A 16,589-nucleotide genomic window follows, 5' to 3' on the forward strand; every position below is an offset into this window, starting at 1 on the left:
TTTTTCAGTGAAGTGAAATGGGTCAGATTTGCCCATCACTAATCAGTATGAATCTTCTGTCTGTCTATGCTGTTTACTACATTTCTGCCTTTTGTACTCTTTTCTTCTACCAGTCTTTTGGTTTCTTTTTAATTTTTTTCTTTATTTTTTTTTTTTTAACCCCTTTTTCTTCTATGTGTCCCCTAGACTTCTACTGGTGGTAAACCCTATTGTTAGGTGGAACACAGTTAGTTGTTTAACTATTTTAAATAATTTTCCCAGTAATTCTTTCTGAATTAACTCACTTGCTGTTGTATGCCAAGTGAAAATCAGTTTGTTGATGTAGCCTGTCTATTATTCACTTATATATAAAAATGATAGTCACTTTAAATCTTTATATAACTTTTTAATGCAGCTCAAGATATGTATCTCACCATAGATGTGTTTTTTTCATGTCATATTTAACTTCACATCTAATTTCATCACATTTAATTGAATTTATGTTTTTAACATTTGCTTTAATGACTTTGCTGCATTCTTAAATTTTGCTTTGGTATCTTCTAACGTTAAGCTTTGTGATTTCTCTAGAAAATAACCCATACTTAATGTTTTATGTTACCTTCTATAATTCTGTCAATTCATTTAACTAATTTGTTTTCTAGCACACATAAAAACTCTTAGATTTTATTTGAACTTCTTACTGAATCAGTCTTAAGCAGCTTGCAACCAAATGCCTGATTAAAAAGTTAGTAGACCTTAAGTACAATTACTTTAGCTATATGGCATTCAGGCATTAAACCCAGTGTTAATTGTTTTTCAATTTTGTAATGATCCTTATAATAGGATATAAACAGAAGAGATCATTTCTAGCAGTTAAATCAGCAGAAAGTCTCTGATTAATTGTTGCAATATAAATCTAAATGTGTTGTAGATAAAGAGTCTCACGGGGACCTGTGCTGGTGATCATCAGGCAAGAACTACATTAAGGATAAGAGAGAAATGGGTCCATTTGGACCAAATCTAATGTCGAAAAGTCTCTTTAGGTTATATATTTGTACAATTAAATATCCCAGCATATTCAAAGGTAGTTTTTTCAACTCATTTATTTTAATCTGACATAAAGAATCGCCAAAAATACAAGTTTCCTGTATATCCCAAATACTGTTAAAATATCAGAACATGTTATATTATTTTAATAATAGTATGCTGTAAGGAACATAACACACTTTTTTTTTATAGATGTTTACATATGATAAATATGACATGAAATAGAAAAAAAACAGTAAAAGTATCATCAAAAAGTGCTGTACTTTTGTATACCTAGTGATTTATCTTATATCTATTTTTGGTGAATTTTTGCTCTTCATGTATTAAATATGTTCTATTATCACTTAATTATTCCCTTATTTTTTATAGCATATAGGTTTAGCAATTTTGTAATTATGAAGACTAATGATCCTGTTTACTCACCCTTAGCTAAGCTTTCATATCTTTCAGAAGTGCAATTGGTAAATCGCAAAGCTGATAGTATAATGCAAACTTTCAGATAAAATAACCCTTTTATTTCAATATTTTTATTAATATTTAAAGGTAAACAAAGCAACAATCAAATAAAAAGGTACAAGCAAGAAATGTGCTAACGACACAGCATCCACACTGATTCCATATATACATATGTATCTTACATTAACTGAATTCTATCATACAGTCTGATATACCATTTAGAATTATATGTTAACATTGACAACCATCAGTAACTATCATTGTTACATTCAACTATCTAAATATAATAAAGTAAAAAGGGCAGAACCTGCCTAGGCACCCTTTTCTTGGGAGCTATCAGGGAATAATTAACTAAAAGTCAAATGCTAATGAGTGCAGTAGGGCTATCATTGCCATATCGGTATATTAACCACAGGGTCAAAGTGTTGACATTTTTTATGAGGACAGCAAAATGCTAGATATTTATTCTTGTGTCATTATCCAGTCTACTGTATGTTTTGTAATAGCAATAGAAATCTGTTTGGTTTTATGTGCTCTTGCAATGGTACTTTTAGATGCTGTCATTATTGCAATAAACAACTGGAATTGAGTCTGAGAGAGTTCCTCTGGATTTTACATAATAGTGCCATGCTCAGGTGTTTTGGGTTTCAGACATAAAATACTGAATATAACATATTATACATATTAATCCAATACTTTTGGTAATAAGGACACCATACATGGAACAAGGTACCTTTTTGTCCATATCATCAAAAATATTTAGAATCTGCTGTTGGGGTGAATTATGCTATACTGGCCAGGGCAAGGTACCACCTAAAGAGAAAAGTAAAGTAGAGCTTTAAAGTAGAACTTTATAATTGGTCTCTGCTAATGATACATTACTAGAGGATCTCATGGTGTTAAGCCATATGGACTTTCTTGAGTTTGGCTCCCTAAATCTTTATGCCAGGATGACACATATGATAATTTTTCTGGTTTAATATCAGTATAAAAGTTACTAAATGGACACTTGGACACTTCAAACACCACTGTTCAAATACTGTGATAAAAGAACAATTTTACTATAAGTATTTACAGTCTGAGACTATTGCTACATTAATACATCACATGCATTAAGCTCAGGGGAAACCCTTAATGTAAAAACTGCCTTGTATACAGGAATCTCATATCTTGCACCCATTTAATACAAGTGGTGCAATCACTGTCAAATTTAAGGGTACAAAGTTAGAGGACATTTAAGGAAACATATTAAGCTACAAATTCACCTTTATAAAAATGGCCATGAATCAATGCCAAAACAAAGGCCTACATGAGTGGGGAAAAAATAAATATATATTGTAAGAAAGAAGATGAATTCAAGCCATCCCCAAAATACATTTTTTGCTACTATGCATGTTCTTAAAAAAGAAGTAAAGGGTATAATTCAGGTGACAAATGTTAGAAACCCTCCAGTAATAAAGTTAACCAGTGTTCCTGTTGATTGAAAACTCCACCGACAGGGTAGTTAGGTATGAGCACCAGGTTTCCATCTTCTTTAGCTTTTTCTTTCTTCTCTGTGGTCCTGGTCTGGTTCACAGTAGAGTTAAAGGAATTGTTCAGTATAAAAATAAAACTGGTAAACAAATTTTTTTTTCTATACTTAGTTACCCAAAAATGTTTTGTGTGTACATGGACTAGAATGATATAAAAGGCGGGGTGGGGTCTCAGGCAGGACCAGACTGGCAAAAAAGCAAACTTGCCCACATTTTCACTTTAATGTAGGCGAAAGCTGTAGGTTTCCTCTGCAGCAGTCTCCTTAGGTTTCTTTTCTGCCATGATGCCTCCGAAGCCAAATAAGAAAGTTTTGCAACTGGAATTACACCCATTTCTGGCAAAAAAAAAAAGTCGGCTTTTAAAATCCAAGATGGTGGTTTGCACCAGGAGCGAGACGATACTTCGCATCTCCCACACCAAGTTGCATGGTGCATGGTGCAGGATAAAAGAAATGCTGAAAATGATTTCCCATTGCCGGGTGAGTTCATTTCTGTTCCTGTTACTGAAAAGACTATGTAACGCTTATTATCTGAACTCAAATTGTCTATTCAGGCAGATATTACTGATGCCCTGCAACAGATGTCTACAGAAATGTCGGAGATTGGCACAAGAGTGGATATATTGGAAACTAAATAAGAATGGAATCATGCCTCTATTAATGCCCACTCTGATTTTATTATTTCTCAAGCAGAGCAAATAAAGGTTTTAAAAAGTAAATTGGCCAAAATAGAAGACCGTTCTAGGAGGAATAATGTGAGAATTAATGGCATCCCTGAAGTAATTAAACAGGATCAACTGAAACAGTACTTTGAAAAACTGATACAAGCAATGCTGCCACATAGAGTGTAAGGTGGACAGGATACATAGGATACCTAAACCAAAACATCTCTTGCCGGACAAGCCTAGAGATACCATAGCAAATACACTTTTACAATACTGAAGACCTGTTTATGTAAATCTTCAGGTCAGGTGCCAATATCCCAGAGCAATATGCCAATATTCACATTTTTGCTGACCTGTCGGCACATACTATGGCTCTAAGAAGGGAATTTTCTAAGATGACAGAAGTGCTACGTAACCAGGGTATAGTCTATCGCTGGGGCTTTCCATGCAACTGATGGTTTACAGAAATGACATACACCATGTATTTCAAAACCCAAAGGAAGCTGCAGCTGCTTTGAGAGAGAGCGGGGTTTGCCCATAGAGGAAAAGGAAACAACTCAAAAAAAATTATTTTCCAAATAAATATCAAACAAAGATTTTTGGATGGGTTAAAAGCCTTACACTGGAAAACTATTTTGCATAGAAATATGTAAATGTGATACAGTTTACAGTAGATTATTTAGCCTATGCCTGCCTGGTTAATTTCTTATGCAAGAATTTTTTAATATAGAATCATTTCTCATAATTGGATAATAGTGGTCATGTTACTTAATCAGGATTTAGAAATTTCTGCCTGCTTTTTGCTTGCTTTGTTAATATTTATATTTAGGATCTCAATTACGTTCGGTATAAATTTTTTCTCCTTTTTTTTTCTGCCACAGATACAAAAAGGCTGGAAAGTTCAGCGTTTAAGAATAGTCCGATATAATCAGAACTATTCTATAAAACCTAACAAGCCCTGAGTGCTGTTGAAAGATTTTTTTTTTCCTTTTTCTATTTTGTTTTTTAAATATATATGACTTTTTATTTTGTTGGACTTCACTGTAAGTTCTTATTAAATAAATATAGCATATTAGATACATACATACAGAATAGTGTTAATAATATTGCACAAATTTTGGTTAACGTAAGAGCATGAGTATCCATGTTTCCTCAATGAATGTCAAAGGGTTTAATAGCCCACAAAAAAAGGAAGCTATTGTTAAATTGGGGGAAGGATTCCAATATAGATATCCTGGGTGTTCAAGAAACACATCTATCCGGATTGAACAAGAATCTGAAGAGAAAAAAGGTAGGATGAAGTGATAGGCGAATTTCTCCCGTTTCGATTCGCTGAAAAATGTGCTTATTTCCTGCAAAATTCGTTCAAACAGCGAAAAAATTCATGAAAAAATAGTGAACGTGCGTCCGAAAAGTCGCTAGTGTCAATTTTGACACTGGCATTAAAGTCACTGGGCGTCCAAATAGCGGCTACTGACTTTTCGCACACATGTCCAAAATTTTTTTGACGCAGGCAAATTTTCATCTCGAATTCGTGACAGGCAAATTTATCTGCCCATCACTAGTAGGATGGTTAAATTATTAGATCTTAATAAACAGTTAATAGAGGCAACAAAACAACATAAAGCTAACCCGACTGTAGCCTGGTCCCAAAAAGTCCACATGTTAAAAAGTAAAATTAATGGTTTTAACATGGAAAAAGTTGCATATCAAATCTTGCTTATAAAAAAAAGGTATTATTCAGAAGACAACTTCTGGCAAGTAAACTGAAAAAGGCAGTGTCGGACTGGGGCACCTGGGGCCCACCAGAGAACCCAGTGTCGGACTGGGGCACCTGGGGCCCACCAGAGAACCTGATCTGAAGGGCCCCCCAATTTACACACAAAAGCCCACAAGGGAAAATATATACTATTAAATAACATTAAGTTGCAATAACTATTAAATAAGCTTACCAAAAAAGCAACAATATTAAAGAAATGTTAAATCACGGCACATACAGTATAATTGTTAATCACTTAACTTTTAATCATCTATAAAAAAAAACACAAAATAAATTATATTTGCAATGTCCCTTTCAATGTTGTTAATATTTTGCATGTATGTACTTACTGTAGATAATTTGTAAGATCATTAGGGCAGGGACTGATGGGAATGTGATGGGGCAATGAAAGCAGTCCACAGTACGTAAACATTATCATAGCTATATGTCTAAATATATAGATATATAGATAAATACACAATTACACACAGTTTAAAAAAAACAGTACTCCATTCCATTTAATCAACTTGTTATTTATTAATCAACTAAAAATCCATGTTACACTAACAATTAATCAAATAAAAATTCAGTGAACATTTAATTTAGTTAATCAATTTTTAATTCATTGTAAGCACACCAGTCACAGTAAAATAACTTATAACTCGACCAGGGGCAGAGAGATGGAGAGATGCAGCAACTACAAAGGAGCATGGAAACAGGCAGTAAAAGTAGAGCAGCAAACTTAAAGGGGCAAACAATCTAAGAGTCCTCAGGGGTTAAATGTTAAATGACATTTTGGTGCTGGATTGTTTGCCCTCCCCCAGGATCACTTGCTCTGACAGCAGCACCCCTCCAGATCGTTTGCACAGACAGCACAACATCCCCCATTCCTCCCCCTCCCCTAGGATAATTTGCTCACCGGTAATGTAGCAGAGGAGCCAGGCAGATCGAATGTGTAGTACGCAACAAAAGAATGCAGCTTAGAAGGAACACAGTGAGTGAGTGCGAGCATGCAGCCTCAACAGGCCCAGAAGATCAATCAGCACAGGCAGCCACTCGCTGTAATCCACAGACGCTCCCTTCTCAACTCGCATCTCTCTCCCTCCACGTACAGAGTCTGACAGGTCGCACAGCAGAAAACGTGCACAACCGGACGGTAGCAGGAACAGCGGGGCAGCATTTCCAATTAAAGCACTATGTGCCTGGTGAAGTGGGGAGTGGGGCGGGCCCATTAAGTCCGAGGGGGGGCCCACATAGCTAGCATATACTTGCGCGCACAATCTAACCACCTGCAAAGAAGTGAAGTAGCGAGTGCCCGCAGGGGCCCACAAGGCCTGGGGCCCACCGGGATTTTTCCCGGTGTCCCGGTGGGCCAGTCCGACACTGGAAAAAGGAAAAACATAGAGGAAGTAAACATAGGATTTTAAACATAAAAAAACATCTGCAGGGGAACTCCTTACTAATACAAAACATATAGCCCAAGAGTTTGCAAAATATTATTGTAACCTTTATAATTTACGGGAAGATAAAAATATTAAACAGCCAAACTTATCTGTCAAGTCCTTTTTTGCCCAGACCCCATTGCCATAATTAAAGGAGGAGCAACTTAAATTACTAAACCTTCCTATTACTGTAGAAGTCATCTGAATATTTAGTAATAGGGGCCTGATGTACTTGTAGAAATTTATGTCATATGAATTTATTAATGAGCAGCAATGGGATTAAAAGGGGAAACAATCATCTAAACTCAGCTTTTACCATCTGTTAAAGAAGATGTAGGAATTAAACTACTGGTTCTGCTCTGCTCTGCTTCTTTTATGCTCTCAACCCACTTCCTCGCAGCCCAGGATGGGAAACTTCAATACATTGTAACAACTGGGGCTGGGGATTATCCAGCTCAGAATAGATACTATGGAAGCTGCTACTCTTCTAAAAATCATTTCAGTTAAACCTCCATACCTAATTAGCTTCTTTAGCCTGGCCCAGCCTGCCGACCTTGAACCAATGCTCCTTCCACAGCCTTCTCTCCCTACAGCTTCCTGGTCTGTGCTGAGAGAAACGAACATGCGCCTTAAAACTGCCTTCTCACCCCTACTGTGCTAAGATGTAACAGTTTAGGAAAATGGATGACAGCAGCTCATTTTCATGCCATAGAGAGCAGCCCACCGGGCATTTGCCCGCATTGACAGATAGTCAGTTCAGGCCTAGTCTCAGGTAAGCAATTGTAAACACAGTGGGGTTTCGCTAACATTTTAGCAAAATTCTCATTGAATATACATTTTTCTCTTTTTATACATGCTTTTTTAAAGACTGTAATTCAATCAAATTGGTCAACCCTGGGGAATTGGCACTCATTTTTGCATCTAGGTGTAGTCTGCTTATTTTATTACACTGATGGTAGCGCAAAGTGCTTCTGAGTCCCTGAAGGAACATTTACTGTACTTTACCATCAGTGTAAATGAACTAAATGTTTAAATTGTTTTATATCATTTTAATAAAAATGTAACCTTGGCAGGCTATATTAGTATATGATAAAACTTAAAGTTTTATTTTTGCAAAAGTGTGAACACAGTATAAATCGGTTAATCCTTTTATAGAAGTATATCCACCTAAAGAGTATAAAGGGATTAGGGCATGAAATGCAATACCACATTCCAAGGCACGCAAGGTCACATCTTTATTTTATAACACAATATAATGATAAATCTTCCATAAAGGATTCTTCAAAAACATTGGTTATTGCTTTACTGAAAATAATAATAAGAAGGTAAACCATGATAAATCGCACTATTAATATTTTCTTCATGCATTGTAGCGTATAGGAAAATGGTATGGGTCATAAGGTTTTTGATTTTCAAGTAGGAATTTAAACAAAATAGTACAGTTATTTTGGTTTCCAGGCTAGTAACCAAAATGCTGCCATTTAGCAATCAATAAAATGTTATAATGAAGGAAAATTAAAACATTCTATAGCAATATTTAGATTAGAATCCATCAATACATGTAGTCATTACATACAAATATTCCTTTACATAGAATCCACATCACTATTGATGTAAAATTCATAATATGTACATTTAAGTACATTCCAGTATTTTTTAATTTATTAATATGTTATAATGGTATGGTTAATGTAATTATTTTTATATTTCTATGAAAAGCAATGTTTATCATGGATGCACATTGATTAATATAATAATATAGTTACACAGTCAGTTAAATAATTTAGTAATTATTTTATCATCATTAACTGTATATTGAAAAATTTAATGAATACTGTAGACAATAGACAGTTTAGCTCTATAGTGTCACAGATTATTTGACAGTTATATGGGGTAATGTAATATTGGTTGCTAATGTAAAAATCATTTGCAATTTGTTCATAATTCAAATAAATGTTCACAAAGTGAAAAATTTTGCTTTTGCGAATCCTCTGCCCCTCAACAGTAGGGTTGCCACCTTTTCTGGATAGAAAAATATCGGACTTTTTTCCCTTTTAATAACTTTGGGATCAACCAACATTTTTATCAAATCAAATTTTTATCAAATTTTATAGCAACATGCACATTTTTGTTCACAGCTTGTATTATTTACAAATTTTATTACATTTCCCCCTTAGTATTTTTGAACTTTCTATTATATACGTAAGTACTCTTTGTGGAGATTTTTTCAAGTCAATTAAAACAAAAATATAAATCATGGACTTAAACTGGTTAGATTGTGCAGGCATTTGAGCTGATACTATTGCCTATCATAATTGGTATATATGGTAAGCTGGGATGGAACCAATTCTTAACAGTGCAGATCACAGTTGGTGTATCTAAAATGAACTCTTGTCAATGCCCTATTCTTATAAAAAAGTATATACCAGGATTCAGACTTGAGGCCAAAGATTGCCCATGTTTGTACAAACAAGCTCTACTTAAAGAAGGACATACTGTCCTCAGTATCATATTTCATTTAAAAAAAGTTAGAAGCTATTGTACTTTTAAAAGGATTCCTTTGATACCTTAAGTTTAAATAAGGGGGACAAAGGGTCTCTCAGATAAAAGTTTACTGTGAGTCTAAGATAACCTTTCCAATAATGTATGACTCTTATCAAGATAAAGGTAATGTGAAGCTAAATATCACAGAAGTGATTATTGATTGCACATGTAACTGCTGTTGTGTATTTTTACTGGCTGTGTCGAAATGATGGCTATGAAAGCTATACTAATTGACAATGGCACTTTGCTTTTGCCCATTTTTAAGGCCTACCATTTATAAAGTAAGGTGCACAATTCTATAACTTTTCAGTAATCTGCAGCATTCCAAAGCACATTGGACACAGACATGTACAGTATTATATAGTGACCCACATATTTCATGACCCAGTATCCCCACCAATATATGATGCAATAAGTCACAGGGACACTTTAATATTTACATTAAATTAAAATAGCAGCAATAGGGGTGACTTGCTTCATTTCTTGCTTTCATTTTTCTTTTCTTCTCTCCATGTAACTAATAGAATTTTTAGATGAGTCAGCTAACTTGAATTACTTAGAAGCACATTTCTTTCCAACCTCAGTGCTAACCTTTAAATCAAGCTATAATGGCTCTCCTTGCTTACAAGGGGAATATATAGACCAGTTGATTTGCTAAGTAACATTTGAAGACATTCATTTTGCCTTCTGTGTTTGACCCTGTCAAAAGTATTTTCCAGTTAATATATTGCAGAATTGCCCTGATACTGCCAAAGTTTGCACGTCTAAAATGTTGTGCTTTGGTCACTACTTTATACAATTATCTCTGCAACTCAGAGACCATGTTATTATCACTATTCCCTGAATGATCACTCACACTAGGGGTGCATATTAATTATTTATTAGCACATAAGAGCAGATTGAAAACTTACTGAGACAAAAAAGGTAATTGGCAGAGATGAGTGAAATATTTTACTGCAATTTGCCAAGATTTTTTTTTTATATTTTTATGAATAGTAAACCAAAATGTTGCACGGTTTGAAAAATTGACACACAGAAAAACGCCTATTGACTTCAATGCATTTGGCACATTTTTTGCCATTTTGTGAATTTTTGGAGAGGCAAAGGTCAGATTTTAGCATTTTTACAAAGCTACTAGTGCTTTCTGTTTGTGGGCTACACCATTAATCCAGTCAATATATGGATGACTGAAGTCAACCTTAATGAAAAATTTATGTAATTGTGAAATATTATCTATGTGTAGAAGTAGCTGGGCTTTATTATCCTTACTTATCTGAGAAGTTTGTAGTACACCCCAATGATAATTTTCTTAGTAGAGCTGAAACCTCTACTCAGAGGGAGTTCACACATGCCTCAATAGTAGTCTTGTAAATGTCTTTAGTACATGGCTTTATAAACTTCTCACCTATTTGGGGCGGCACATGGGCCATAACTGTTGCTTTTGAATCCGAGCTGAATGCTAAGGATCAATTGCAAACTCACTCAATCATTGACAAGAAGTAGTAAGATTGTTTAAAAAAATATTAGCCTATTGGGAGAATCAAGTCAATAGAGCAAAGGCATTATTCCTGTTGTGAATTTTTGGGAGTCATTTACTTACCATTCATTGCCATTTTCTATGCAATTATATAATCACAATATTAACATGATCAGTGCATATATTTATCATAATGATGAGCTCAGTGGTACAAGACTGTTATTCAGCCTTCTGTTGGGAATACATAATTTATCCTCAACTGGGCATAGTGACAGGAAAGTATATTTCAACAGTCTGCAATTTCTAAACTGTATTATTTTATGGGGTAAATAAACCTTAAAAGGATCTTTCAGTGTAAAAATTTAAACTAGGTAAATAGATAGGCTGTGCAAAATAAAAAATGTTTTCAATACATTATGTTAGCCACAAATGTAATCTAAAAAGGTGTGTGAGAATGGATGTCTAATGTAATAGCCAGAACTCTACTTCCTGCTTTCCAGCTTTCTTATTGATTACCAGCCAGTAACCAATCAATGGCTTGGGGGCAAATGGACAAATACAAGAGTCCTCTGCACTCAACCCTTTATCAATATATTTAAGACATTGAGACATTTTGTGCATACAGCTACCAAAAAATGCCTTACCCTTTAAACAAAACAGGGATTGTTTGTCCATATATTGTAAGGCATTTTTTTTTATTATTAAGGCATTAATTTTAAAGAGACAGTTCATGATCAATTTCGATATTCAATAATTTTTATAAATTACAAAACAGGGGTTGATTGTCCATATATTGCAATATATTTAAGCAGGCCAACTACATCAATGTCATCCCATATCTGGCCAGTCCTACACTCGAATTGCATCTGATTCATTTCGATTTCTATCACTTCATTTTACATTTTACGAAGTTTTACCAGCAACTTACTTGCTGCTTTCAAGTAAAACTCCCAAACTTGACTGCCATTTTATTAGCCACCAGTGGGATCACCTGACTATAGCTAGGAAGGGTGGGAGCTACAACATGGAGCTGGCCATTGCTCCTGTATAAACTATAACAAACAAGGGAAAGTTGTGCTCACCACTAATTTTAAAACCATTAGGCAGGCTGCAGTGAGGCTGTGACCACAAATTACATATAGACCAATACAAAAGTCCTCTGCACTCAACCCTTTATCAATATATTTAAGACAATGCGACATTTTGTGCATACAGCTACTAAAAAAATGCCTTACCCTTTAAACAAAACAGGGATTGTTTGTCCATATATTGTAAGGCATTTTTTTTATTATTAAAGGGATCCTGTCATCAGAAAACATGTTTTTTTCAAAACGCATCAGTTAATAGTGCTACTCCAGCAGACTTCTGCACTGAAATCCATTTCTCAAAAGAGCAAACAGATTTTTTTATATTCAATTTTGAAATCTGACATGGGGCTAGACATTTTGTCAATCTCCCAGCTGCCCCTGGTCATGTGACTTGTGCCTGCACTTTAGGAGAGAAATGCTTTCTGGCAGGCTGCTGTTTTTCCTTCTCAATTTAACTGAATGTGTCTCAGTGGGACATGGGTTTTTACTATTGAGTGCTGTTCTTAGATCTACCAGGCAGCTGTTATCTTGTGTTAGGGAGATGCTATCTGGTTACCTTCCCATTGTTCTTTTGTTTGGCTGCTGAGGGGAAAATGGGAGGGGGGTGATCTCACTCTAACTTGCAGTACAGCAGTAAAGAGTGATTGAAGTTTATCAGAGCACAAGTCACATGACTTGGGGCAGCTGGGAAATTAACAATATGTCTAGCCCCGTGTCAGATTTCAAAATTGAATATAAAAAAATCTGTTTGCTCTTTTGAGAAATGGATTTCAGTGCAGAATTCTGCTGGATCAGCACTATTAACTGATTCATTTTGAAAATTTTTTTTTTCCCATGACAGTATCCCTTTAAGGCATTAATTTTAAAGAGACAGTTCATGATCAATTTTGATATTCAATTTTTTTTTCAAATTCGAATCGAATTTGGACTATTCCCTAGTCGAAGTACACAAAACTAGCTTGAAATTCTATTTTTTTTATTTAGAATTTTCACTTCGACCCTTGATAATTTGCCCCCTTAAAGTTTTTTTTAGCAGAATCCAAATTGTTATGATTATTTAAAATAAAAAAAAAGTTCAACATTATTTATTATTAAAAAAAACCATGATTTAAATCAGGGACAAACTCAATAAAATCTAGCGAAAATCCTAATTGTATGGGGTTTTTTCTGTCTTTTTCACAGATTTTTGCCTGAAAAGTCCAAAATAGTCGGATTTTCAGGCTAATTCCAGCACAGACCATAGAAACTTCCAAATAGGATAGAGACCTCTTCCATTGACTTATATATAACCTCGGCAGGTCTGAGACGCCCGGGTTTTCGGATTCTGACTTCTTCCGTCCTTAGGGTATAATAAATCTCAAAAACATTTTGCATTTTTTCCTTTTGGACTTATAAAAGGAACTTCCATCAGCTTTTTTCCTTATGGACTTATAATAAATAACCCCCTAAAACTCAATATGCTGTGAGATCAAAGGTGGATGTATGGTATCCCAGAACAAACCCCAAGGTCCTGGTCTCTACTCATACTTCTGCCTCTAACAACCACCTTTCACTTCGGGAGGAGCCCTGTGCTATTCTTATGACACCAGGTCTTAAAATGAGAGGACCAAGAGGGAAGTTCTGGGCAGGCAAGGGAACTGGAACACATAAAGGAAGGACTGGTAATAGAGAGAGTAGTCATAAAACAGTACCAATCATACAATCAATCAGAGTGCAGTACAGGATCAGGAACCATGAGCTTAATCTTGGAACAGGCTGGATCAGTACAAATCAGTAACATGGTACAGAATCTGAATCCAGAAGTGTGGTCAATAACAGGCAAGGGTCTGTTCAGGCAACGATAAAGCAAGGTCAATACAGGCAAGAGTTAGGAACAGATGACCAGACAGGAATCACACCCAGGAAATAGACCTATGTTGAGAAATGAGTCAGTACAGTGTAGGGGGTTTTATAGGCAGCTTAATGGCTTACACTGATCACTTGTCATCAGATTGGTATCAGGTGAAACAAACCATGCTTACTTGCAAATACAAGGATAGCAAAAGGAGTGAATAAGGACCTTAGTTGTCTGCTCACATAGCACAATGGTAATGCAGACACGGAAACACCAGTTCCCTGGTTGAACTCCTAGCAGGGTGTTACATTGGGTAAATACAAGGCATAAGCATGCTCACAACAGACTTTGGGTAGTGAAGTCCTTTTTCAATTAGGTAATTGTCAGTCATTTTGCCTATAAAATATTTTATCACATAATTTAGATAAGTGCATATAATTATTGGATTTCTGCAAGGAAACTGCTCTGCTGCATACTTACAAAGGGTTATTCTGTTTATGATCAATAAAGATTTTTAAATGTGAACCAATAAGTAGATGCATACAGTATTATCACTGCAGTAATGTGGCCTCTAAGCCATTTTAGATACCAAACACCAACAAAGAGAAAAATTAATTAGGTTGGATTCTATGTCAAGCTTGTCAAACATATAAATGACCCTGTTACTGTCAGAACATTCACAGGTCAAAATTCTTAAGAAATACTCTAGTGGAATTAATTGACATTTGCTCCATATTTTTAAGGTTATGTTTTTTGCCTCCTGAAATTTATCAAATGCCAGTAATTAAAATGAACCAAAGCAGAATTAATTTTGCACCAGCTGGCAGGTTTTGTATTTGTTTCCTCTTTTCTTTCATGTTTTAATCATCTCAATACACCTTGAATGCCCTTTCAAGCACTAAAGTCATATCCCTTACTTTTCAATTTACTTATCTAGTTATACATTTACCTGGCAGTGCAAGTAGTTTCATGAATTATTATTTGGGTTAGTACATTTTATTGGTAATAAAATAATGTTGTAATCCATTTACTTTTTTTTGTCCAGATTTACTGATTTTGATGACTTATTATTTTCTAAGAAAAAAAATATATTTTGTAATGTGGTGCTCTATATCTAAAAAAATCTATATAGCCACCAAAAAGTGGCTATATAACCCTTTTCTTTTTATATCTAATTTCTGTAGTTTTCTTGCTGAAAGCTTGGCTTGAATTTCAATGGTGGAGTGTGTAGTGATTTTTTTTGCCAAGTTTGTGTACTAGTGATGGGCAACTAGCAACTTTTCATTTGGCCTTAATTTTTTTTTTTAAATTTTCCCTTTTTCCTTTTTCTAGATTTTCAATTGGGACACTGACCCTGTCAGCTATTTTTCATGTTATCATATTTCATTGTTATTGTTACTTTTTTATTTAATTTCTTTTTGTACAGACTCTCTATTCATCTTCCAGTATCTTATCAAACCACTGCACGATTGTGAGATACACTGAAACCAACAAAGTAGATGCTGAAATTCTAATCTGAAAAGGTGTTGAACAAAAAATCCATAGTAATAAAGACAATGGATGTCTTATTGTCTCAAATATCTCTGTTTTCATTATAGTAAATGTTTGTGTAAAGGTGAACTGTCCATTTAAATGAAAAGATAGGTGTCTGTAGCATAGAGACATTAGGAATAGTTTCAATTGAAAGCAAACGTTTGAGCACCTCTGACCAAATGACAAATTTAGTTAACTTTGTAAGTGAAAAGTAGTAAACAACTACTGCAGGAATCTTTACTTTTTACCCAGTTTTCCTTGCAGAATTAAACATCAACTTGCTTCTCTCCAAGTAGTTCATGGTGGCATTTGAAGTATGTTTGTTTAAGATCATTGTCTTGTTGCAGAAGCTGTCTCCTTTTCAGTTTTAGATTCTTGGCTCATTATTTCATATCAGCATCCATACATTGTTGATATTTACTTGGCTCCATTCTTCACTCTACATTCACAATGTTTCCTGTGCCACTAACTGCCATACAAACCCAAAACATATTTGACCCACCTCAATGTTTAACATTTGATGCTGTTTTTTTTTCTCCACATGTTATCAAAAGGCCTCTAGCTTTTCTAGTTGCTGTTTTGCATACAGTACCTTAGACATTGATGTTTGTCATCAGGTCATAGAGTAGGTAAGGATTCCTCTTGATGTGAAGCAATGCTGCACATGCTGATGGAAGCAACACCACTATTCCTGCATGTCATATAAGGGTTTGCCTTTCTGGCCAGCATACAAGTAGTTCAGAAGATTTTCTTCTAGATCTTGCCTGGACATCCACAGTTCCTCTTAACTGCCATTTATTGATGACAACATTGACAGTGGATATTGTGAGATTGTACCATTTTGCAATCATTTTTTTAAAAAAAATTCACTGCTTTGTAGATAGCAATTAGTTTCATTTTTATATCTTCACTCAGTTGAAAATGTCAACAGGTTACAGCTCCTAATGGCTATTAAGGCATAATAATGTAATTAGGGCCAGGAACCTTCAAACAGTGGTCAAGTGCTAAAATGTTGTGTTTTGTGCAAATTATTAAATTTAAAGCATTTTAATTATATGAAGAAATTTCATTTATAAAAGGGATCCTGTGTAGTGCTGGATAAGAGGAAAAGTGTGTTCTGTGTTTTAAAGTTGGTGAAATCAAATGTAACTGTGTATTCGCATTTGCAAGTGTGGTGTCTTTCTGCAGACAATATTAACTACTTTTCACTTCTAAAATCAGTTGAACATGTCAT

The 16,589-nt window shown here is 34.8% G+C and overlaps 1 protein-coding gene across 4 annotated transcripts in view; it reads left to right on the plus strand.

Moving 5' to 3' along the window:
• Positions 1–16,589, plus strand: part of LOC108709778 (protocadherin-9) — a 1,169,460-nt gene that overhangs the window by 902,440 nt on the left and 250,431 nt on the right. The gene's annotated exons all lie outside the window — the stretch shown is intronic.

The sequence above is a fragment of the Xenopus laevis genome, chromosome 2S (assembly GCF_017654675.1).
Source record: "Xenopus laevis strain J_2021 chromosome 2S, Xenopus_laevis_v10.1, whole genome shotgun sequence".
NCBI lineage: Eukaryota > Metazoa > Chordata > Amphibia > Anura > Pipidae > Xenopus > Xenopus laevis.